The sequence below is a fragment of the Marmota flaviventris genome, unplaced genomic scaffold (assembly GCF_047511675.1).
Source record: "Marmota flaviventris isolate mMarFla1 unplaced genomic scaffold, mMarFla1.hap1 Scaffold_54, whole genome shotgun sequence".
NCBI lineage: Eukaryota > Metazoa > Chordata > Mammalia > Rodentia > Sciuridae > Marmota > Marmota flaviventris.
Genome location: NW_027288344.1, coordinates 767,773 through 790,978, shown reverse-complemented (window position 1 = coordinate 790,978; position 23,206 = coordinate 767,773). Strand labels below are relative to the sequence as shown.

At 51.7% G+C, this 23,206-nt stretch overlaps 1 pseudogene; it reads left to right on the top strand.

Moving 5' to 3' along the window:
* The window catches only part of LOC139704336 (ubiquitin carboxyl-terminal hydrolase 31-like), an 82,687-nt pseudogene extending 66,948 nt beyond the window's left edge, over window positions 1-15,739 (top strand).
* Window positions 15,740-23,206: the final 7,467 nt, after the last annotated feature.

Sequence of the window (23,206 nt, the reverse complement as noted above, 5' to 3'; positions counted from 1 at the left end):
ATGCTAGCATCAATCACTTAGTGGAACCTCTCTCAGAATAAAAAAGGAAAAAGGCTGAAGATGTGCCTCCGTGGTTAAGTACTTCTAACCTAATGTCCCAGCTCCTCCCAATGTATATTAAAATTGGTGTGTGTGTGTGTGTGTGTGTGTGTGTGTGTGTGTGTGTTTGTGTGTACAGTTCTATGAATTTTAACACAGAATTTTTTTTAACACATTTTAGTACATGTATAATGAGGTTATGTAACAGCTTCATTACCCAAACAACTCCTGGGTCCAAGTCCTCTCCAGATATCCTGCTCCCATTGGTAACTCTTGGCAACCACTGCTTTATTCTTCACCCATATTGGGTTCTCTCTTTGGGAGTGTCATGCAAGTGGAGCAACACTGTATATCACCTTTTAAGATCAGGTCCTTACATTAAAAATAAAAATCTTGAGTTTAATCCAAGTTGTTTGTATCAGTAGCTCATTCCTTTTTATTTATTTATTTATTCTTTTACTGGGAATTGAACTCAGGGGCATTCAACCACTGAACCACATCTCCAGCCCTATTTGGTATTTTATTTAGAGACAGGGTCTCACTGAGTTGCTCAGCACCTCACTATTTCTGAGGCTGGCTTTAAATTTGCCATCCTTCTGCCTTAGCCTCCTGAGCTGCTGGGATTTTAGGCCTGCACCACTGCACCCAGCTTGATTCCTTTTTATTGCTGAATGTTATTTTGTTTTATGAATTGGTCACAGTTTTCTGTTTGTTTGTTTGTCTTTGTTTTAAGTTTCATTTGCCTCCCAGAGGAAATTTGGGTTGTTACAGCTTTTGGCAATTATTTATACAGATGAAATCAACATTTGTTTACAGGTTTTTATTTGAAGGTAAGTTTTTCTTTCTCTAAAGTAGACATCCAAGAATACTTATTAAAAACACATGGTAAACATATTCTGAAATTTATAGAAACTTGGTAAAAAAAATCTGAGGGTGTAGCTTGATGGCAGAGTACTTGCCTAATATACATAAAGCCTTGGATTGGATTGCCAGCATAGACAAAAAAAAATGAATAAAAACAAAAACAAAAAAATAGCTCATGAATTTCAGGTTAGTGATTTCACAGAAAGAGGAAAGAGGGAGTCATTATTTAAGGGAAATGATGGAGAAGTTTGCAAATAGAGAGAGATCATAGTTGTATAACATTGTGAATGCAATAAACACCATCCATTTGTTCACTTTAAAATGGTTTTTTGTAACTGGGTGTGGTGGCACATGTTTATAAACCCAGCACATCTGGAGACTGAGGCAGGAAGATTGCAAGTTCAAGGTTAGCCTAAGCAACTTAGTGAGGCCTTTAGCAATTCTGCCAGATCCTGTCTGCAGAAAAAAATAAAATTGGCTGGCAATGTGGCTCAGTTGTTAAGTGCCTCTATGTTTAATCTCTGGTACCAAAAATAAAAATTAAAAAAAAAAGAAAAAGAAAAGAAGAAAAAAAAGTTAATTATGTTATATGAATTACACTTCAATAAAATAAAACCACATTATTCTAACAAGAACTGCAGATTATACTTAATGGTTATGTCTCTCAACTTGCTTTTATATAAAACAAACTCTCCTCATGCCAACCACTTTATTTTCTTGACATTTATTTTTGTTAATTAATCTTTTAAAAAATAGTGTTCAGGGTTGTGGCTCAGTGGTAGAACGCTTGCCTAGCATGCACAAGGCCCTGGGTTCGATTCCCAGGCACCACATAAATAAATAAATAAACAAATAAAATAAATGTATTGCTAAATAAGTAAATAAATGACAGTGGAATGCAATACAATTCTTATTACACATATCCAGTACAATTTTTTGTATCTCTGGTTGTGTATAAAATATGTTGACACCAATTCATGTCTTCATACATGTACTTTGGATAATGATATCCATCACATTCCACAATTCCTGCTAGTCCTGTTCCCCTCTCTCTCCCACCCACTTCTCTTGAAATTGACCTTAAAGAGAGACTGGACCAGTTTTCCTTTGGAAATTGTGCTTTGTTTTCTTTTCTTATTTAACTCTCTCCCTCTTCCTTTGACCTTGTCATCTACTTAGGTGAATCATTTTGGACAAGGACGTTTTGGGGCCATGTGGGGCACTCCATGCAGCATCTCATCAGGAAGCACCTTATGTGGGCACCCTATGACTTTTGATGCAAAGTTGATCACTAGATTATGACAAGGGAGGCCAGATCACTTTGCAGGCAATGTAATTGTTTCTCTTTGGCACAGGCCAGAAATTGGGGGTGGAACTCAAATCATGTGAACATCCAGTTTCCTAGAAGAATTCTAAATCTCTTCAACAGCGCTACCATGTAAATTAATAAATGCAACTGATAAGTAAGGTTTCAGCTCCCTGAAACCTTACTCAATAATTTGCCCAGCAGGTGTGATGGCACACATCTGTAATCCTTGTGGCTCAGAGGCTGAGGCAGGAGGATTGCAAGTTCAACACCAGCCTCAGCAACAAAGCAAGGCCCTAAGCAACTCAGTGAGACTGTGTCTCTAAACAAAATTTTTAAAAAAATGGCTGAGGGTGTGGCTCAGTGTTTCAGGACCCTGGGTTTTATGCTTGGTACCCCCCAAAAAAAATAAAACTTAAAATTAAAAAAATAATAATAATTTGCCCAAAGCACAGAGAATTGAGAATTTGAGATTCTTACTTGTACTGTTTTTCTTCTGTTTAATTTTATTTTAGTAAGCTCCATCTGTTTACTTCACAGGGCAGACACAGTGTTCCTTTCTGAATGCAGGCAGTCCTGGAGGACCCTGCCCAAAGCATAGACCTCTGAAGGCTCCAGACACAGCCTGAGACCCTGAGGGGCTGACAGTGGCTGGGGAGAAGGGACTCCCTCAATGGGCATGATGGTAAAATCCCCTTTCCTCCCCCATCCTTCTCTTCTAGACTTGTGAATCCAGCAAGAAAATCTGACCAGATTCTCTCTAAGAGTGGGGGAATATAAGAAAAAAAGTTCTCACATCTGTTGAGAATTAATCTGTGAACTATTTAACCAAACGTTGGCTTATTCTGTCCTTGGATAAGGTGGATCCAGCAAAAAGATGAGAAAACTGGGAGGCTATTCTTTTAAATTACATCATAAACGGGCTTGTTTCTACTGCAGAGCTCAAAGGGTTCTGTCTGAGAAATCACATTACCATCAGCTCACTCAAAGACAAAATTGAGTGCTTTCTTCTGACTGGGAGTTCAGGTATTCACAAGGATAGACAGATGATATATAGATATAGATAGATGATATATAGATATATAGATATGTGGATATATACATACATAGATAGATAAGTAGATGGTTAGATAGATATAGATATAGATATAGATATAGATATAGATATAGATATAGATAAAGCAAGAGGTATTTTAAAATAAAGTGCAAACATGGCAGGCTGTCTGACCTGAGCCAGGGCTATAGCAAGGATGATTATGGAAGAAGAAATGGTTTGTTTCACCATCACACAGAAGTTTCTAATGGTTCTTCTGCAGGGACATCACCTCTTATTTTTCCAGAGACCCTGTGTGAAGACTTCCAGAGCTGTTGAGGACATCCAAGGCAATCCTTCCTGCCCCAGCCCCCACTTTGAGTACAGAATTTCTTCTTTCTTGGCAGGATGGGCCAGGAAGAATTCTAGACAGATAGGGCTGGCCAGCCAGCTTCCACTGGCAGATCAGAGTCATTACAAGGCCACCAGGCCTTGGACAGAAAAGTTGGGGTCCAGGCTTTGGATACTGCCAATGGACCCACCTTCTTTCCTGTTCCTCTTCTGATCACCAAAGATAGAAGCAGGTTCTATCTCCCTTTCCATGACACAGGTAAGCCCTCTTCCAGTCCCACCCAGGCTGCATGGGAGGTGTCATGAACACCAGAGGGAGTTGGAAGTCTTCCATGAATGCCTTCATTGACTCCAATAATAACCTCTTCTTTTTGTGCCTCAATTTCCACATGGGTCAAAGGAGCTGGATAAGATGATCTTCAAAGCCCTATCAACTCTGCACATAATAGTGTTTGTTCCTAAGATTCCCTGGATTTTTTTCTTGACATAGATTATTTTCAAGAAGCAATTTTCCCTTCTTCTCCCAGAAAAATCTTAGCCATATGTTTCTGATCTTTTCCACACCACCTTCTCTGGACTTGTCTCACTGAATCTTTGCTTTTTTTACTCAAGTCCCTGGTGGCCAGAGCTAGTAAGGTCTTGTCTGCCTGCTCCCCAGGACCCACTTATCTTATATTCCCATGGAACACCTTCCCTGGTGAGGGAAAGACAATGGTGCCCCCTCTCTTTGAGCATTGGCTCAGTCCTGGGCCCCAGGCTGGGCTCTTTCATTTGGGTTTGTTAATTCATTAAATTTTGAAAGTATCTCAGAGCCACAGAGAAGTCAGTTCAAATGAGGAAACTGAGGCTCAGAAACCATGGCTTGTGCAATCTTCGAGATTAAGAAAAGGTGAAGCTGGGAATCCAACTGCATCTGTTTGGCCCTAAAGCCAGATTTTATCTTTTGCATCATGTAACCACCTGGCTTCTTCCTGGAGGAAATTCCTGTCTCAGGGACAGGGTGGCCAAATAGCAGAGAAGGCAGAGCACAGAGTGTTGCTCTGAAGAAACAAATACATCTCAGGTCAACAGGAAAGGGAAAAGGACACACTCAAGTCTCAGAAACTGGCAATAATCCACTTGAAGCCAAGGATCCTGGCATGGGACATCACACCCAGTCTGCTCCCCACCAAGCTTTGTCAATCTGACTCTTTAGGAGGACTTTGTACCAAATTCTACAAGAGCCCAAATGGCAGAGTGCAATGTGCCCTCATTTCCATCACAGAGGAGCTGTGGGGATTTGGATAAGTTCCTCCCATGCTCAGAAACCTTGATTTATTTTCATGAGTAATGAGTGTGAGACTCTGCACCTATCTCAACAGATTATGGTGGGCAGCAAAACAGAACAGACTTCTCTGATTCAGATGTAAAAGCATACATATTATTGTCTTTCACTCATGGCACCCACACATCTCAAGCATCACCTGTAGCAATGCCTGACAGACATTTTTGAATCTCTACCTGTCACCAATGTTGAACAGTCCTTTAAAGCTTCATGAGTATTTCCATACTTTCTAGTCTGCAATTCTCCCCACAGACCTCTCAGTAGGCAGAGCTGCTCCTGTCCTTGGCTGTAGTTCACAGATTTAGAAACTAAGGCCCATCATTTATGGTTCCCAGCTTGTTGAAGGGTTGACTTGGAGTTGGAGCCCTCTGTCAACATTTCTCCATCTTCTTGTCATTTGGAGAGAGCAGGCTAGTAATGACAACTCTACAGCCATCTGTGGTCCAGATGTGCCCAAGAACTTCCTCAACCCCATGTCCCTCCACACCGGCCACGTGCCTGAGTTCAAAGCCAGCCTCAGGACTGAGCATGGAGGCTAGCACACAGGTAAGCCCTCCTGAGGCCACCAACATCCTGAGGGCTTCTGGTCTTCTTTCCTGTTTTTTTGTTCTTTTTTGGTGTGTGTACTGGGGACTGAACCCAGGGATGCTTCACCCCTAAGCCCCACCCCCAGCCCTATTTTTTATTTTATTTAGAGACAGGGTTTCACTGAATTGTTCAGGGCCTCATTAAGTTTCTGAGGCTGGCCTCCAAATTTTGAACCTCCTTCCTCAGCCTCCTGAGCTGCTGGGATGACAGAATGTGCCACCATACCCAGCTCTGAGGATGCATGGATACCTGCAAATGTACCATGACCCCAACTTGAGTGGGACTCACCCCCAGAGCAGTAGCCTATATAGGCATCTTCCTCCACAGCGCACTCACCAGTTTCCCTTCAGTTTCACCGGCTGGGCACAGTCCCTGGGGACATGACTGCTGGGAAACTGGCTGCAGAATTGGATGATTTGGAATTTGTTCCTCATGGTCATAGGATGCTGGCTTATTTTTGTGTCTTCAATGACATTTTGAAACCAAGGTGGTTCAGAGTTCTTTACAAACATCCAGTCATGAATTCAACTTTATTAAGGCCAATTAATCCTGGATTCATTATAAATTTGCCCAGAGGAAGTTATTATACTTTCCCCTTTGATTGGAATTTGGGCTTTAAAGATGCTTTCAGGAGTGAAATGGAAATTTCTCTTTTCTCAGAGGGGACCTACCTTGCCAGCAATTGCCATTAACCCTGTGTGTTCCTCAGTGTGTCATACACCAACCTCTGAGCAGACTGTCAGGCCTCCAGCTGAGCTCCCTGTCACATCCAGAACTGAACAGATCTGCTAATGCCACACTGAATCAAAGGTGGAGGAAGTCTGACACAGTGGCAGAATCTCATCCCAGCAGGGCACAGTGGTGCTCGTCTGTCATCCAGGTGGCTCAGGAGGCGGAGGCAGGAGGATGGGCAAGCAAGTTGGAGGCCAGCCTCCACACCTTAGTAAGACAGTGACTCAAAATAAAAACACCAAAGAGAGCGAGGGATACAGCACAATAGTAGAGCATCCCTGGGTTCCCTCCCTAGGACCGCAATCAATGAGATAACCTGCCGCTGAATTTGGTTTACTAATACCAGATTTTTGTTTGAAATTTGGTGTCTATGTTCATGGGGATATTGACCTGGGTTTTTGTTTTGCTTTGTTTTTCTTTGTAGAATCTTTACCTGATACTGTTACCAAAATGATGCTGGCTTCATGGGAGCATATTAGAAAACATTTCTTCCTATTTATTTATTTGGTAAGAGTTTGAGATGCATTTGGTTTCATTCTTGGTTTTGGCACCGGGGTTTGAACCCAGGGGCTCTTAACCATGGAGCTCCATCCCAAGCCTTTTTTTAAATATTTTATTAAGAGACATGGCCTCAGTGCCTGTGGTCTGCTGGCAGAGGCAGGGCAGGTGTGACTCCCAGGCCACGGAGTTCATCCTGGAGGCCGAGGAGAACATGCTCTGCTCAAGGGCAACGGGCACAAGAAGAAGGAGTTCATCTAGGACGGGACATTGCATGACCTGTACATGGCCCACGCCAAGGCCCTGGGAACCAGTGGTCAGGGCTGTGCTGTCCTCCTGGAGGCCCTCTGGGAGGCTCAGCAATGAGCGACATGAGCTTTGGCATCTTTGTCCCAATGTCCAGATGCTGTCACAGCTGATCTCTGGGAGTTGTCTGCCCCTGGCCACCTGCCAACCTGCTGGGGGATGCTCTCCACCCCAGGCTGGGGGTTCCTGGTGGGAGCCTTCAGAGGGCCCAGACAGCCTCACGGAGGCTCCAGTCTCTGCAGAGCCCGAGCCCCGAGTCCTCCAGCTCCCAGCTGGTGCTGCTCTGGGCCCCGCTGAACAGAGAGTCAGGTTTGCTCTTCATCCTGAAGGGGGCCTCCTCCTCCTCCCCTCCAGGAACGGGCTTTCTGCTGGGAATCTGGTTTTGCTTTTTGTCCCTGGGAGCTTTGACTGGGAGAGGCTAGAGACTCTTGGGATTGGAGTTTCTTCCTGGAGTTTTTTTTTTTTTTTTTTTTTTTTTTGTACTGAAGCTTAAACCCCAGGGGTGCTTACCCATGGAGCCCCATCCGCAGCACTTTTTATATTTTATTTAGAAACAGGGTCTTGCTGAGTTGCTCAGGACCTCACTAAGTCTCTGAGGGTGACCTCCAACTTGTGATCCTCCTGTCTCAGCCTCCCAATTGTCAAGATTTTTAAAGACAAGAGCCACCATGCACGACTCTGCTTGATTCTTACAGGACAGGGGAAACCTCGACGGAATCCCTCTGAGTTCAGGAGCCCCTCATTTTTCCCAGGGGATCTGGAGTTGAGTGACATCAGGGATCCGCAGGAGGCAGGAGGATGGGCTTTGGTAGCTGCCTTAGAAAGTCCTCTCTCCTACAGGGGGGACAAGATGTCCTGTCCATGATGGGCCAGTTGATGAAGCCAAAGAAGACAGAGATCACAGGGAGGATGCGTGGCAAACCCTGAGCCCAGAGCCGAGTTGAGGCCCTGCCTCTGACATGCTCCTGGCTCTGAGAGCCCCCCACTATGTGGCTCTGAGCACCCCCCACTATGTGGCTCTGAGTCTTCACTCCCTTAGAAGCTGTGGCCACACTGTGTGCTCTGGCCCCACTGAGGTCAGCATCTGCTTTCTTTGAGGTCACGGAATGGTGCCCACTTTGACACCAGGCAGTGAGTCTCCCTTGCTCCTTTGTGGACTTATTTGTTTTTTATGCTGGTGATTGAACTTGGGGGCCCTCGACCACTGAGCCCCGTCCCAGCACTTGTATTTTTTATTTAGAGATAGGGCCTGGCTGAGTTGCTTAGGCCCTTGCTAGGCTGCTGAGGCTGGCCTCCAACTTCTGATCCTCCTGCCTCAGCCTCCCGGGCTGCTGGGATGACAGGCATGTGCCATCGTGCCCAGCTCTTCCCCAATTTTATGTCCTTCTTGGGCCCATTACCACTTTACTCCCTGAAAATGTAAGTTCAACATGAATCCACTGTTGCCTTGAGGCCTAGCAGCAGCCTAAGCTTCCTCCATAAGTGGCCAAGAGCAGATCTGTCTCTGAACTGGGTTCTGACAGCCCTGCGTCATGGCTCTGGGTGAGGACAGACCTCACATCCCTGTTCTTTGGGAACAGCTCCATGACAGGGGGTGCTAGTTTGGAAGGTGAGGGCTGGGACCTGAGGCAGGTCTGCTGTTCTGCAGGGGCTGGTGGTTCTGGGGGCCGAGGCTGAGCTGGCTCTGACCCTCCTTGCTCAGGTTTCCTGGGAAGAGGATTCTAACTGCACTTGATGGAAAGTTAATTAACCTGAGCATTGTCATGCAAGGCCACCAAAAGGGCTCCTTGACTGAGTGCAGCAGAGGAGAATTTGCATATGAAAACACATCTCTCTGGGGCTCCCAAGTGGGGTATCTTGGCATCATGCTCAGGGCCCTGTGGGGTGGCTCCTGGACACTGCACCCCACAGCTCCACAGAAGGCTTTTTGTGGCATTTTGGGGCGATGATGCCTGTTTTCTTTTTTTTTTTTTTTTAGATGGGGGCACAGGGATTCAACTCAGGGGTTCTTGTACCCTGAGCCCCGTCCACAGCTCTATTCTGTATTTTATTCAGAGACAGGGTCTCAACTGAGTTGCTCAGGGCCTTACTAAGTTGCTGAGGCTGGCCTCCAATTTGTGATCTTCCTGCCTCAACCTCCCAGGCTGCTGGGGTTATATGCATGTGCCACCACACCTGGCATGATTTTTGTTTTCAAATGATGACACCAAACTTGGAATGGGTCCAGTACCCAGCCTGGGGTCAACGAGCCAGTAGGAGAATCAGGCTGCAGGGTTGGGTCTGGAGGGAATTGAGGCGGCGAGAAGAGAGCAGGTGACATTTCCCTGTGCTGGCTGGGACCCTGTCCGAGGTGGGATCAACAAGATGGTAAACAAGTACATCAACCAGGGCATGGCTGAGATGGTCCCCAGCATGCTATTCATGGAGGAGGAGCACATGCTGGACTTCAAGGGCTTCACCTCCCTGCACCGAGCTCTGGAATCTTCCATCCCCCCCATCATGATTTTTGCCTCCAACTGAGGCCACTGTGTAATCAGGTAAGTGCTGCCAGATGTCTCTGCTCCCCTGGTCTGACCCCACCCATGATGTCACAAGTCAGGATGGGACAAAGGGAGCACATGTTGCCCCTGGGAGGAGACAGCAGGGGGACTAAAGGCCACAGCTGCCCTATCCCTGATGGGGAGGATCTCCGTGGGCCTCTGAGGCTGGACATTCCTGTGGGGAGCAAAGGCCTGAGGAGGTGGGGCCACTCTGGTTACCTGAGTGTCAGCTCCCTCACAATGGCTCCCAGAGGCCAGCAGAGCCCGGTTCATCTTTAATGAGGACACTGAATGACATTGCACCTTGTCCCTTGTCATAGGTGGGAACACAGATTTGTCTCTGAATTTGTTCTCCTTAGCTCCCCATGACAGCAGCGTGCATCCTGCCACATCACCTACATGGGGTGTGACTTTCATTCCTGTGGCTGGCCCTGCTGTGGGGTGTCCCTGGTTGTGTTCCTATGTGAACATGAGAAAGTGATGTCCATTCATTCCCCTGTCTCTCTCAGTCCCTCCCCTTCCTTCCCTTTGTCTTATCCAATGAAATTCTCTTCTATTTTCCTCTATTGTGAGTCAGCATCTGCATGTCAGAGAGGACACTCAGCCTTTGGTTTTAGGAATTGGCTTACTTACTCAGCACAGTCCTCTCCAGCTCCATCCATTGACCTTCAAATGCCATCATTTCATTCTTCTTTATGGCTGAGTAATATTCCACTGTGTATAGGGACCACAGTTTTTTTATCCATCCATCTGCTGAGGGGCACCTAAGCTGGTTCTGTAGCTTGGCTACTGTGAGTTGAGCTGCTTTAAACACTGAGGAGAATGCAGGTCTCTCCAGAAACAAAACCAGTAAGGACAGTGAGACCTTCCTAGAGACATAGTGGGGCCTCTGGCCCCTGCCTGACCTCAGCTTGCCTTTGAGTATAGCTGCTCCAGGCCGTGAGGACAGGGGGTTTGGTGCAGAATGGCTTGGACACATCTTTAGCACAGTGGCTCCACATGGATACATGCTCCCCCCCCATTCTGGGGAGCCCTGCTCACAGCCCCCCCCCCCCAGTGTCCCTGGCCTGGCCAGCAGGTGTCTTCAGAGGATGCTGCTCTGTCCACCCTGAGCCCCAGAGAAAGCTCCACAGGAAGGTGGCTCTGACCCGAGAACCTGCCTGTGGGGATGGAGCCACATGGTCTCAAGAATAGGACTCTAGTGCTTAGTCCTGGGGCTGTTGTCCAGCAGCACTGAAGGATGTGGCAGCTGCCCCCTGAGCCCAGGAGCAGGGGCTGTGACCTGGTGTCCAGGGAGCGTGCAGCCCAGAGGCAGGCTGGGCAGTGACCAGGGCTGGACTGGGACAGGAGCTGGGGCTCCTGGCAAGTTGGGGTTGGGGCGGGGGCTGAGGAGTATCTGGGACATGGGCACACTGTGGACGACTCCTGACCTGCTGCCCTCAGGCTGCTCCCAAGGGGACCTTCCAGCTCCCTGCCCCGCAGACCCACATCTGACCCCGGGGCTCATGAGGGACAGGGGGAGAAGGGACAGTGTTGGCTGAGGGCTTCTTCTCATGGCTTCCCACATGGGCCCTGGGGGGCACTGGGACGTCTTGATGTGCTGAGAGCCTGTGGGGCTGTCCTGACTCAGGGACCTGCCCAGGCCAAAGCCAGCAAGTGTCCACCCCAGCACCACCTGGATTCAAGGCCCATCCCCCACCCAATGCATTTAGATACAGAGTCTTGCTGAGCTGCTTATTTAGCACCTTGCTTTTGCTGAGGCTGGCCTCCAGGTACGATCCTCCTGCCTCAGCCTGCCAAGCTGCTGAGATGACAGGCTTGGGCCACTGCAGCATCCAGTCTTTTTAAAAACTCTTAGGTCGTGAGTCTGGATGACAGCCTTGGCCTCCTCGTTTCCTTCTGTGTGGGGCTAAGGAGGGAGCCCAGAAGCGCCATGCCAGGCCAGCTCCAGGCCATAGGCATCAGGCCGTAGGCAGTGGTGTGGCCTAGTCCCAGTGGGAGCCTGTGGCCCAGTCCCAGGTGGGGCTTTGAACAGCCCTCTGGAGATGCAGCTCCTAGACCCTGGCAAACTCCAGTAGCACTTAGTGTGGCCACAAAATCACAAAACTGCCACCACAGTTTGTTTTAGAATGCTGCCACCCCCATCCCCGTCAGCCATCCACAGTCCCTCTGCTGCTGCGCCCTGTCCATCACCAGACCTCAGGCAGCAGGAGGCTGCTTTCTGTCCCTTAGCCTTCTGTGGCTGTGTGTGGGGTGTGACTGACAGGCTTCACCCCTGTCCTCCATGCCCTTGAATCCCCCGTGGCTAAGGAGCGCCCACTGCATGGGGCCTTCACCAGCTCAGGGATCTGGGCACTCATCAGCCCAAGCCCGTTGGGGGGGTTTGGCTGTGGGACTGACACTGCCGCAGACGTGTGGGGACCGCAGTTTCTTTCTTTTGGATCTGTGTGGAGGGGTGGAGCTGCTGTGTCACACGGCACCTCTGACCTTCCAAGGAACTGCCAGTAGGATGGCTTTATTGCCACACTCCTACCAGGAATGTCTGAGGGTCTTGGTTTTTCCACGTACCACTTGACATCTGTTACTGTCCACTGTATATGTCCTGGTGGGTGTGCGGTGGCCTCTAACTTGATTTGCATTTGCCAAGGGCCAGCGAGTCTGTATTTTTTGTGTTTTACTGGCTATTTTTATATCTTTGTAGAAATATATCTTTGTATCCTTGGCCCTTTTTTATTATGTTATCTTTTTATTATTGAATTGTAAGTGCTCTTTACATAGTGTGGATACTAGACCATTTCCACGTGTTTGATTCATGAGTATTTTTTATTCTTTGAGTAGTCTTTTCAGTGTTGAACAGAGTCTTTGACATAAACGAGTTTTGAATTTTGATCTAAAGCTCCAGTTGATTGTGCTGGAGGTGTATGTGGCTCAGTGGTAGAGTGCTTGCCCAGCATGCCTAAGGCCCTGGGTTCCACATCCAGCATCACATACACATACACAGTTTATCTGCTTTTTCTTTTGCGTTTTTGGCCTCATATTTAAGATATCATTGTCCAGCCAGGAACAATGGCGCACACCTGTAATTCCAGAGGCTGAGGAGGCTGAGGAGGCTGAGGCAGGAGGATCATGAGTTGGAGGCCAACCTCAGCAAGGCCCTAAGCAACCCAGCGAGATCCTGTCTCTAAACAAAAATTAAAAAGGGCTGGATCTGTGGCTCTGTAGTGGAGTCTCCCAGCATCAAACAAAATCAACAAAGCAGGGGTTCTTTGGGGTCACCTGAGGATCAGTTTATTACCTGTCCCTGACTCTGCTTTCCTTGGGTCACCCCCTAGCTCTCTGTGGCTGTCAGTGCCCCCTTCCCAGTTCCCAGTGTCCAGTGTCTTGTCTCAGACAAGCGTAGGTGACGGGACTCCTCTTGGCCTTCACAGGGGCACCGAGGATGTCCCCTCTCTCCACCGGATCCCCCTGGACCTGCTGGACCATGGGATGACCCTCTACACTATGCTCTGCTCCCCCGCAGGAGATGAAGCAGGTGCGCCCCTGCCGCTGTCCCCCCCCCCCCCCGCCTTCACTTTGGGCCCCTCACCACCCTGGGCAGCTCCTCTTACCCAGAGGCTCTGTCCCCTCGTCTGCAGGGTGGGTTGGTTACAGGGACATTGTCCAGTGTCCCAGAGCCTCTGTTCCCCTGGGTCTTGCCTGTTCTCACCTTTAACCCCCTTTGGTCAAGTTTGAGGGAGAGAATAAAAAACAGGGACCTGACAACAACCAGGGACTGAACCAGGGCCTTCAACTCGGAGCCCATCCCCAGCCCTGTTCTGCTTTGATTCAGAGACAGGGTCTCACTGAGCTACTCAGGGCCTCACTTTTGCTGAGACTGGCTTTGAATTCGTGATCCTCCTGCCCCAGCCTCCCAAGTGCCTGTTCTCTGAGCCCAGATGAAGGGCTTTGCTGGGGCACCTTGCAGCAGTGGTGGCCTGCATAGAGGGTCACTTCCTGGGGTGCTTGCTGGCCTGGTCACCTGGACCCCATCCTGATGGTCTTGCAGGGCCTATTCTCTTTGCAGGCCCCAGCATGCCCCGCATCCCTGGATCCCTGGCTCTGACCCTCTGGACAGCCGGTGGGTGGGCTTGGACATAGATGTCCCAGCACCTCTTGCGATAGCTGCAGGGAGGACTGGGTGTCCCTAATCCCTGCATCTCCAACCCTGTAGTGTTTTGATGGCTTTAATTGAAGCCAGGGATCCTTGAGAGTTTGTTCACGAAGCTGCCAGAGTGAACAATCCCCATGGTGGATGAGGCGCCAGGCCCAGGTGATCTTGGCCACACCACACGCCACCTCATCGCCCCGGCCCTTATCACCCAGCACCCAAGGGACCAGTGACAGGTGTCACCATGACAGATGACACGGCCCTTCTGATGCTGTGTAGGCTGCCAGATTCTGGGGACACCTTCTGATTTATTGAACTGTCATGTTCATCTCACAAATAAAAATGGCTCCTCTCGGTCCCAGGCTGTGGAAAGAGGCTGGAGCCTCAGGGACCAGTGTTCTGGGACAGAGGGGGACATTAGGTACTCTTTAGTCAGTGAGCAGGACACTGGCCGTGCAGCTGGTCCGCGTCCCCTGGAGGGTGCAGCCAACCTCCTGCTCCCCAGTCCAGGAGTACGAGATGCTGTACAGTGTCATTTTAAAGCACTGTATAAAGGAGACATTTGGGCCCTGTCACTTCTTTTGGTACCAGGCATTGAACCCAGGGTCACTTAACAGCTGAGCCCCCTCCCTAGCTGTTTTTCTATTTTATTTAGAGACCGCATCTCACTGAGTTGCTCAGGGCCTTGCTAAGTTGCAGAGGCTGGCCTCCACCTTGCGATCCTCCTGCCTCAGCTTCCTGAGCTGAGATTACAAGTGTGCGCCACTGTGCCTGGGGTCCGGTCACTGTGGATCATGTTTTTTCTCCTCTGAAGGATCATTAATATCTAAGCCCAGATGGAGGGAATCCACATCAGTAAGGAGGCACTCAACCACGTGGGGAAGATCGGCACCAAGACCACTCTGAGGTGAGGCAGTGGCCTCCTGGCCCCAGGTAGAGGCTGACCAGGGCTCAGGCTGTCTCTGGGCTTCCAGGTGTGACAAGTCCCAGGACACAGTGGCTTAGACTGCTGAGCGTCTGAGGTGGCTTGTGAAAGTTCGATTAACGAGAGAGGTCCCCCTTGTCCTGCAGCTGACACTCCCTCTGCAGGAAGTCACTAACTCTGCCACCGTCTTCTAGGACAGGAGATGGACAGAGCCAGAGCCTGGGCTCTGTTGGGGCCTTGCCAGCCTAGCCCCTCCCCTGGCCCCTGGCTCCTGTCCAGATGCACGAGGACAATGGGCTCTCCAGACCAGGAATTGTGTCCCCGACAGTCTGTGAGGCCCTGGGACCCATTTCCTCATCCCCCATGTGTCCCTGGGGTTTAGATGAGCCTACAGCTGAAGCCGCCTTGGCTGGGTGGTGGCTTCAGTGACTTTTAACCTTTCTGAGCTGGAGACACACGGGGCCTTGATTTTGTTGATTTATTGTGACATGGGGCTGAGAAACAAATCCAGGGCCTTACAAGTGCTAGGCAGGCGCCCTACCACTGAATTCCATCCCCAGCCCTCTTTTGCATTTTATTTAGAGATAAGATCTTGCTGAGTTGCTCAGGACCTCGCTAAGTTGCTGAGGCTGGCCTCCAACTTTCCATCCTCCTGCCTCAGACTCCAGAGCCCTTGAGAAGCCACTGTGCCTGGCTTGAGGAATTTCTAGACTAGGGTGAAGATGTGAGGACCAGAACTTATGTCACACTGGTGGCCTCCATGATGGGGCTGTGACTGTGATGTTCCCAGTCATGGAAGCTCTGTCCTTTGCTGGCTCCACAACAACCAGACAGAGCCTGGAGGGGGCCCAGCTGGCAGAGTCCTGCCATCCGTGGACCTTGGGGGGACCTCTGGGTCTGGCTGGACTCCTGGCCCAGCTGTCCACTGCAGGTCCCTTGGTGCAGCTGCTGACTCCAGCCAACCTACTGGCCAAGATAATCAGGAAGGACAGCATCGAGCAAGAGCCCATGGAGGAGACCAGCGAGCTGTTCACGATGCCAAATCCTCGGCCAAGATCCTGGATGACCAGCAGGACAAGTCCATGAAGGGACCCTGGTGGCACTCCATGGAGACTGCATCCCCACGAAGGCAGCATGCCTGGCCTGGACCGGGCCTCCCCTCTCCCATGAGCTCTGAAGTGTGGTTAGTTCTGTCTGAAGAGATTTTTTGTTTTGTTTTAAATTCTAACTTTTGGGATTGCTTTCGTCGAATCCTCCCTCCCCTGAGGTGTTTTCAAATAAAATCTTAAATGTTATTTGGACGACACCACCACTACCCCTCCCCTCCCTCCTCCCCCTCCACTCCCCCTCCCCCTCCTTCTCCCTCCCTCCCTCCCTCCCTCTCTCTCCCTCTTTAAAACTTTTTTTTTGGGGGCAAGGAATAACTGGGATTAAACCCAAGGATATTTTTATTCAGAGACAGGGTCTCACTGAGTTGCTCAGTACCTTGCTGAGTTGCAGAGGCTCACCTCCAAATTGCGATCCTCCTGCCTCAGCCTCCCAAGCCACTGGGATGACAGGTGTGTGGGACCACACCCAGTTGGCCATATCTTAATTATCTACTATTGTGTGTGTGTATATATATATATATATATCAACATGGCTCGAGGCCAAAGGTGTGGGTTCTGGGCACTGTCCCCAGGAAGGTTGCCTCTGTGTCCCCCACTGTGCGCTTTTGGGATTTCTCTCAGGTCAGGCCCTGGGACAAGCTCACTTGTCGCAGGGTACAGTGGGGGCCAGGGTGAATCCTGAGCTTCACCTCCACCTCTGCCCACAATCTCCTTGTCCACTCCGTCCCATGTCCCCACACCCTGGCAGCTGAGGTCCTGCCCATGTGGGGGATGCCTCTGTGTGCTCATGCACACTGTACTCTGCCTATTGAGAAGGAACCTTCTGGAATGGCCAGCTGTAGGGGCTGCCCCCTCCCACTCACTCATTGGTTCTCTAACCCTGAGATGGTCAGTGATGGGGATACACTGATGGGACCAGGAGCTAACAGAAGGCTCTCAATGGCCCAGCTGGACCAGTCTGAGCAACCAGAGAGAGTCATTTTGGGTTGTCACCCAGTGCACAGTGATACGAGTCATGCTGACATCAGAGGAACTTGGTCAACACAGGGGGCTGGGCTAGGCCACCTGCAGGTTCCAAGTCAATGAGGTAAATGTGCAGCCCAGGACACAGAGCCCATGACACTTCCCTCCACCGGTGGACAGAAAAGGAGGGACCATGTGGGTCTGAAGCATCCCCTCAACCCAGCCAGGAGGTGGCTGTCAATGTCAACTGGACACTTCCACAGCAAGCACCTTGGCAGACACAAGGGTACAGTGAACTCTCCACACCCAGGGTCCCGGTTACGCCATGAGCTCAGCTGAGGGACACAATCAGAGCAACCTACCAGTCCTCCCCCAAACTGTTGAGATCACCAAGGACAAGGGCCATTGAAGAAAAGGTCACAGCCTAGAGAAGCCTATAGAGATGGGACAATAAGGCCCCTGGCTGGGATTTTAGGACAGAAAAAGGGGCATCAGGTAAAACGGAAGGCAGTGGGTGCAGGTGGTGACTGGGTACCCACTACAAAAGATGATGGGTGACACACAGGAATGCACTGCCACTGTCACACTGCTCTGCAAATCTAAAACTGTTCTAAAATTTTAAGTACCCCCCCTTTGTGGCACTGGGCATCGAACCCAGGGCCTCACAAGGTCATCAAAAGTTCCAAGAAGGTGTGTGCAGTGGGGCTGGCCTGTCATCCCAGCAGCTCTGGAGGCTGAGGCAGGAGGATTGCAATTGGAGACCAGCCTCAACAATTTAGCCAGGCCCTAAGCAACTCAGTGAGACCTGTCTCTAAATATAATATAAAATAGGGCTGGGGATAGTGCTCAAGGTTGAGTGACCCTGGGTTCAATCCCTGATACCCCCCCAAAAAGATGGAAGCCGACTGGCCATGAGAGCCCAGAGTGCCCTGGGCTGCACCCCCTCCCTTGGTGTGTGGAACTGGCCTCACTTGAGTCCTGGGTATTTGGAGGTTGCTGCGTGTCTTCAGATCTGACCTCTAAGAACAGGTTTTGCCGAGGCCCCTCCTCTGACCCAGGCCCCAACCTTTCCCAGAAAGAGACCAGAGGCCGCAGTGACAGCAGGCCCCAGCTGTGGGTTGGGACAGAGGTGCCCTCATGACCAGAGGGGTGTGTAGTCTTCTTGTTCCTTCTCCTCAGGGCAGGTTGGGTGGCCTGGATCTCCTCTGACTCCCCGGCCGCCAGGCCTGATGGTCACATTCATCTCCCAGAGGCAGTTTTTCTAAGCGACCCCTCGCCCACCGTGTGTGTGGGGGGAAGTCTCCCTCCATTATGAGCAGGACACAGCCGCAGGAGCGGGAGCAGGGGATTTGTCACATCTTATTGTGCTGACCCGCCACCTAGCGGCCATGACAGCACTTCCATTTTTTGCGCTATTTCAGCTCTAGCCTGAAAAATGGTTGTGATGTTTAGGTGAAGGGGGGGCTGCTCCCCTGAAGTGTTTGAATTGGTCACAGCTGGGCCCAGGCTCTGGGGTGCCTCCCAGTGCAGGATTGGGTGGCCCATCAATCCAAGCTTCCTGCCGGCTCCCAGGAGCCCCTGTGGTAGTGAGAACCCAGGACAGGAAGGGCTTTTTTCTTGACACCACGGACTGAACCCAAAGTCCCTTACCCACTGACCCCTGTCTCCAACCCTTTATATATATTTTTTTAGAGCCAGGGTCTCACTGAGTTGCTCAGGACCTCTCTAAGTTGCTGAGGCTGGCCTGCAACTTTCAATCCTTTCCCCTCAACCTCCCTAAATGCTGGGATGACAGGTATTTGCCACCCAGCCGGGCTCCTTTCTGTCGTTGAGCCTCAGTTTCCCTATCTGTAAGATGGACCTCCGTCTCCTACCACTGGAGGTGTGTGACCATAACCCATGGACCTGGAAGGTTATGTGTGATCAGCCACTCAAGCAGCCTGGATTGAGAGGAGCCCCCAATCCCGGTCCCTCCAGGAAGAGGACTTGGCAGTCTGTCAACAAGGAGACCCCCTACCGGTACGACCCTCCCCTCCCAGACACTGGGCTTAGAAGAAAGATCTCTATTTGGGGGATAAGAACCCAAGGCCTGCAGAGGGCCTCAGAGCCAAGAGGAGAGGATAGGATCAGGAGAAGTCACCAGCTCCTCCCAGTATCCCCACTGGGAGAAAGACCCTGCCTGCTGCCCAGGGGCTGCTCTGAGGGGAGGGAGCAGTGACCTCCCTCGGTCCCAGGCCTCGGGGAAGCAGAGCCAGGATGGAGGGCATTGGCCACCCCTCTCCCCGCTCACCCATCGGTCAGCACCGTGCTTTGTCCCCTCCCAGGGCAATTCACCAAACTGCCACCTCCCACTTGGAGGACAGCGGGGACAGCCAGGTGCAGGGGGCCTCTGTCACCCTCATCACGCGGTAGGCGGTGATCAATAGGCGGGGCGATAAGATGAGCTAATGGACGCCCAAAGATTGTCCGCTCTGTCACCTGCGTTCACAGTCACCATCATGCCGCCTGCTTGCAGGTCTGTGCTGTCAGCCTCATGTGATTAATGGGGACACCAGCGGCCTTGGGGAGGGATGTTGCTGGATTCCGTGCGGAACACAGGGGATGCAGGGCGGATTTGGGCCTGGGGAAGTGCAGGGGGACCCCTAGGGCTCAGCTCCCGCATCAGGCTCACCCAAGGACCAGAGGGACTTCAGCAGGGGTAAGGGCGGGAGCACAATGACAACCAGGCAGGCTTCGTGACCCCACCCCTGCCTGCAACAGACTCAGCCTCTAAGGCCACCATCATTGTCCCTTGCGGACCCCTTTCAGACTGTCCCAGTCATTGGAGAACACCAGGTCCTAGACGGGCGCCTGTCATCACAGGCTGGAGGCTGTGGCTGGAGGACGGCAAATTTGAGGCCAGCCTCGGAACTTAGCAAACCCTGTCTTAAAAGTCCAAAAGGGCTGGGACGTGGAGCAGTGGCCAGCGCCCCTGGGTTCAGTTCGGTCCCAACCACAGGGGCGAATCCCACACCCACGGCACCCGCACTTGACAGACTAGGGGCAGCTCTGGCCACTGGCGGCATGCACTCTTCACCTTAAGAGGGAACTTGTCGCACTCAGGACGCCGTGGCAGTGGCAACAAGCTGCCAGGGTCCCCGGACTCCCGCATATCCCACCCGACTCTGACGCATTCCTCCAGGCGACCGGGTGATCCCTGAGGTGACCTGTCCCCTGGGCGGCGTCCCTGCAAACCAGCGGCTTGAGCCTTTGAGCCTGAGACCCATCATAAGGCATTCCCTGTCATCCCATCAACCTCTGCGCTGTCCATGCCACTTCCAGTGTCCTGCATTTTGGAACTGCACATGCAATTCCTTGGTCCCCGAAGACTTCAGGATACATGCTGTCACCCAGTGTTCAGCACTTTCTTTTTAATTTGTAGGGACTGGAGATTTAGCCAGGGGTGGCCGATCACAGAGCCACATCCCAGCCCTATTTTTTGAGACAGGGTTTTGCTAAGTTGCTGAAGCTGGCCTTGAACTTGCAATCCTCCTTCCTCAGCCTCCCAAGTTACTGGGATTAAAGGTGTGCACCACGGGGCTGGGGTTATGAAGGCTCTTAACCAAGTCCTTGTAGGCACGATTCTTTTCAGAGTTGAGCAGAGAGGGCATGTGTCAGGGTTTTTAGCCCCCCGTTTTCTGCTGACCTGCGGGAGAAATGGGGAAAACATGCCCTGACTAGGACAAGCCAAGAGAGGCAAAGGTCGACTGGCTGCCCACACCCAGCCCTCCCTCACTGGAGGACAACCAGATTTGCCAGGGGACCAGTCAAAGCAGGATCTCGTTTACTGAGGAAGTACACACAGCTAATATACTGCACAGGAGCCAATCAGGATAAAGGTCAGAGGGGTGGAGTGAGTTCACATGTCCACCCATCCCATGGTCTGTAAGAGAAGGCAGGATCTGTCCATGAGGGTGAAAGAGTCCTGGACCTTCCTGGAGGTGGTCTGTTTTTCCGTCACTACCCACAGCACTGCCTCCTGGCTGATCGCCAGGCGCCATCCCAGCCACATGTGCGGCCCCAAGACAGGAAGCGGGCAGCAAGTCATGCCGTACAGGCATGCACCTGTTCTGGCCTCATGGAAACTGCTAGACCTTTCCTGATTCTGGTCTATTTGCTTCTCATCCAGGCTGTAATGCTTCTAGAAAAGACAGATGGGTGATGTGGCCCCAGAAGTTTTGGGGCAAGGAGTGAGGTGGGTGCTGGAATAGTTAGGGCACCCCGGGAGCCTCCAAGGAGACACATTGGTGGGTGTGGTGGGTGCTGAAGCTTGGGCCGGTGTTTGATGTCCCTTGGACTACAGCCCTTGGATGGTGCTACATGCTCAGGCACCGGCCCTCATCAGGAAGCTGTGCAGTTCACGTGGCCACCCACCTGGAAGCTGAAACTGGAGGCTCATGGGTACTATGCTTGTGAGGACCAGGCCAGGCAAGAGTGCAGGTGGGGGTCAGTGGTGGAGGGAGTCGTGGGAAGGAAACCCAGGAGTTAAGAGCCAGGGGTGGCAGCTGACGCCACCAGGACCCCTCATTTCTGACCTCTAGCAGGTCCCTGCAGGCAGGGGCCTGGGGTAGGCAGAGCCTGGAGCTTGGCCTTCCAGCTGCCTCCTGGCCTTCTACTTCCCTGGGCCTTACTTTTTTCACCTGTAATATGGCGACCAGCTGCTTCCTCCGGGGCTCCATGGTTGAGCAGGGATCACATGGAGGAAGTGGTGAGCAGAGTCTGCCCCAGGGGGGAAGAGCCACCTGGCCACTGAAGTCAGCGGCAGACACTAGGGGTGTTTGAAGGTGGGGCCTGAGCCCCAGTCCACTCCCCCCACCCCCCCCACACAGGTTACCTGACAATGGGTTCCAACTGCTCTGCTGTGAGGCAGATTTTCAGTGGCCCCAGGCACAGCCCCAAGTCCCCAGGGCAGAGAGAAAAGGCCAAGTGCTTCCCAAGGCAGGAGGTTCCTGACTTGGGGTTTTGATTTTTCCCTGTATCATGGACTGAACCCCAGGGCTGCTGGACCACGGAGGCCCACCCCGGCCCTTTTCATATTTAGACACAGGGTCTCGTGAGTTGCTGAGGGCCTCACTAAATTGTTGAGGCTGGCCTCCAACTCATGATCCTCCTGCCTCAGCCTCTCGAGTCATTGGGATGCAGGCGTGTGCACAAGGGGAAGCTCCCAGCAGGAGGAAGGCCAGGCTGCAGGCCAGTGCATCTCTGGGGATGAGCCTGAGCAGAAATGACACCGTGAACCAGCAGTTTGTAAAAATTTGCCTTTATTTATCATTTATCCATTGTATGTCAGTTATGCCATTTTGGTGTCCACAGTGACAGTCCCCTGGAAGCTGGGTCAGCCCCTGCCCAACAACCTATTGTGATCACTGCCCACGGACTGGAAGCCCAGGCCATGTGGGGATAGCAGAATGGCAAGCTCCTCTGAAGTCTGATGCTCTCCAGGCACAGCCTGGAGCCAGGGACTGGGCCTACCTGCCAGAGGCCATGGAGTCCCTAGCAGTGGCCTGGGAGTCCCTGCTCTCTAACAGGAGCAGGAGAGGTATGGCGGAGGCCCCCTTGGGTTGGGAGGTAGCTGGTGTTGGTGTTGCCCTGCTGGGGACTGGGTCTAGACAAGGCCACATGGGAGAAGGTTGCTGGGCCCTGGGCTGGGCCGAGGCCCCTCTGGTTCTTGTCCCAGGTCTCTGGGGACAGTATGCCATCTCTACTGACCATGAGAGTGCCCATGGAGAATTGGGGCACCCTCCCAAGGGAGACAGCAGCTGAGTCTGAGAGGGGCTGCTGAGAATTCCAGAAAGGTCCCCAGCTTCATGTTCTACATCACCTGTCACCATAGACGTCGTTGTCTTTCTGTCTTAGACACCAGAGCATCTTCCCAGAGACCCGAGCTCCTGACCCTGAGCTCAGGCCCTGAGCCTGAACCTCCCCTCCCAGCCTCTTTATGTGGTGAAGGTTGAATGTGCTGGTGGCCGAAAGAGCTGGTGGCATCTTGCTGTCCCCTTACTTGCATTTGGTCCCTAAGTGCAGTCAGAACATTCTAGAAACACAGGGAGAGACAGAATATGTCCCTTCCTAGGGGCGCTGGGGCAGCTGCACAGTGAGGACAAACCACGGCTGGAGTCTGGACAAATGGACGTGGCGGGGTGGTCCCCTGAGGGCACCGAGCTCAGCCAGGCGAGGGTGGAGATGGCAACCCCAGGCCTCCCCCGGACAAGGACAAAGCTGCCTGGCCATAAGGTGGCCATGAGGCGGCAGGGATGGCAGTCCTGTCTCTGCCCCAACATGAGGCCCATCTGGACACTTGGTGGGAGATCAGCTGCCCACAGTTGGGCAGGGAGCTGTGTCATCCGGAGCCCAGAGGACCCAATGTCCCCCACGGAAACAGTCTTCACCCAGATAGTGCCACCGCTGGTGATGATGGGGACAAGCTGGTGACGCTGTCCAT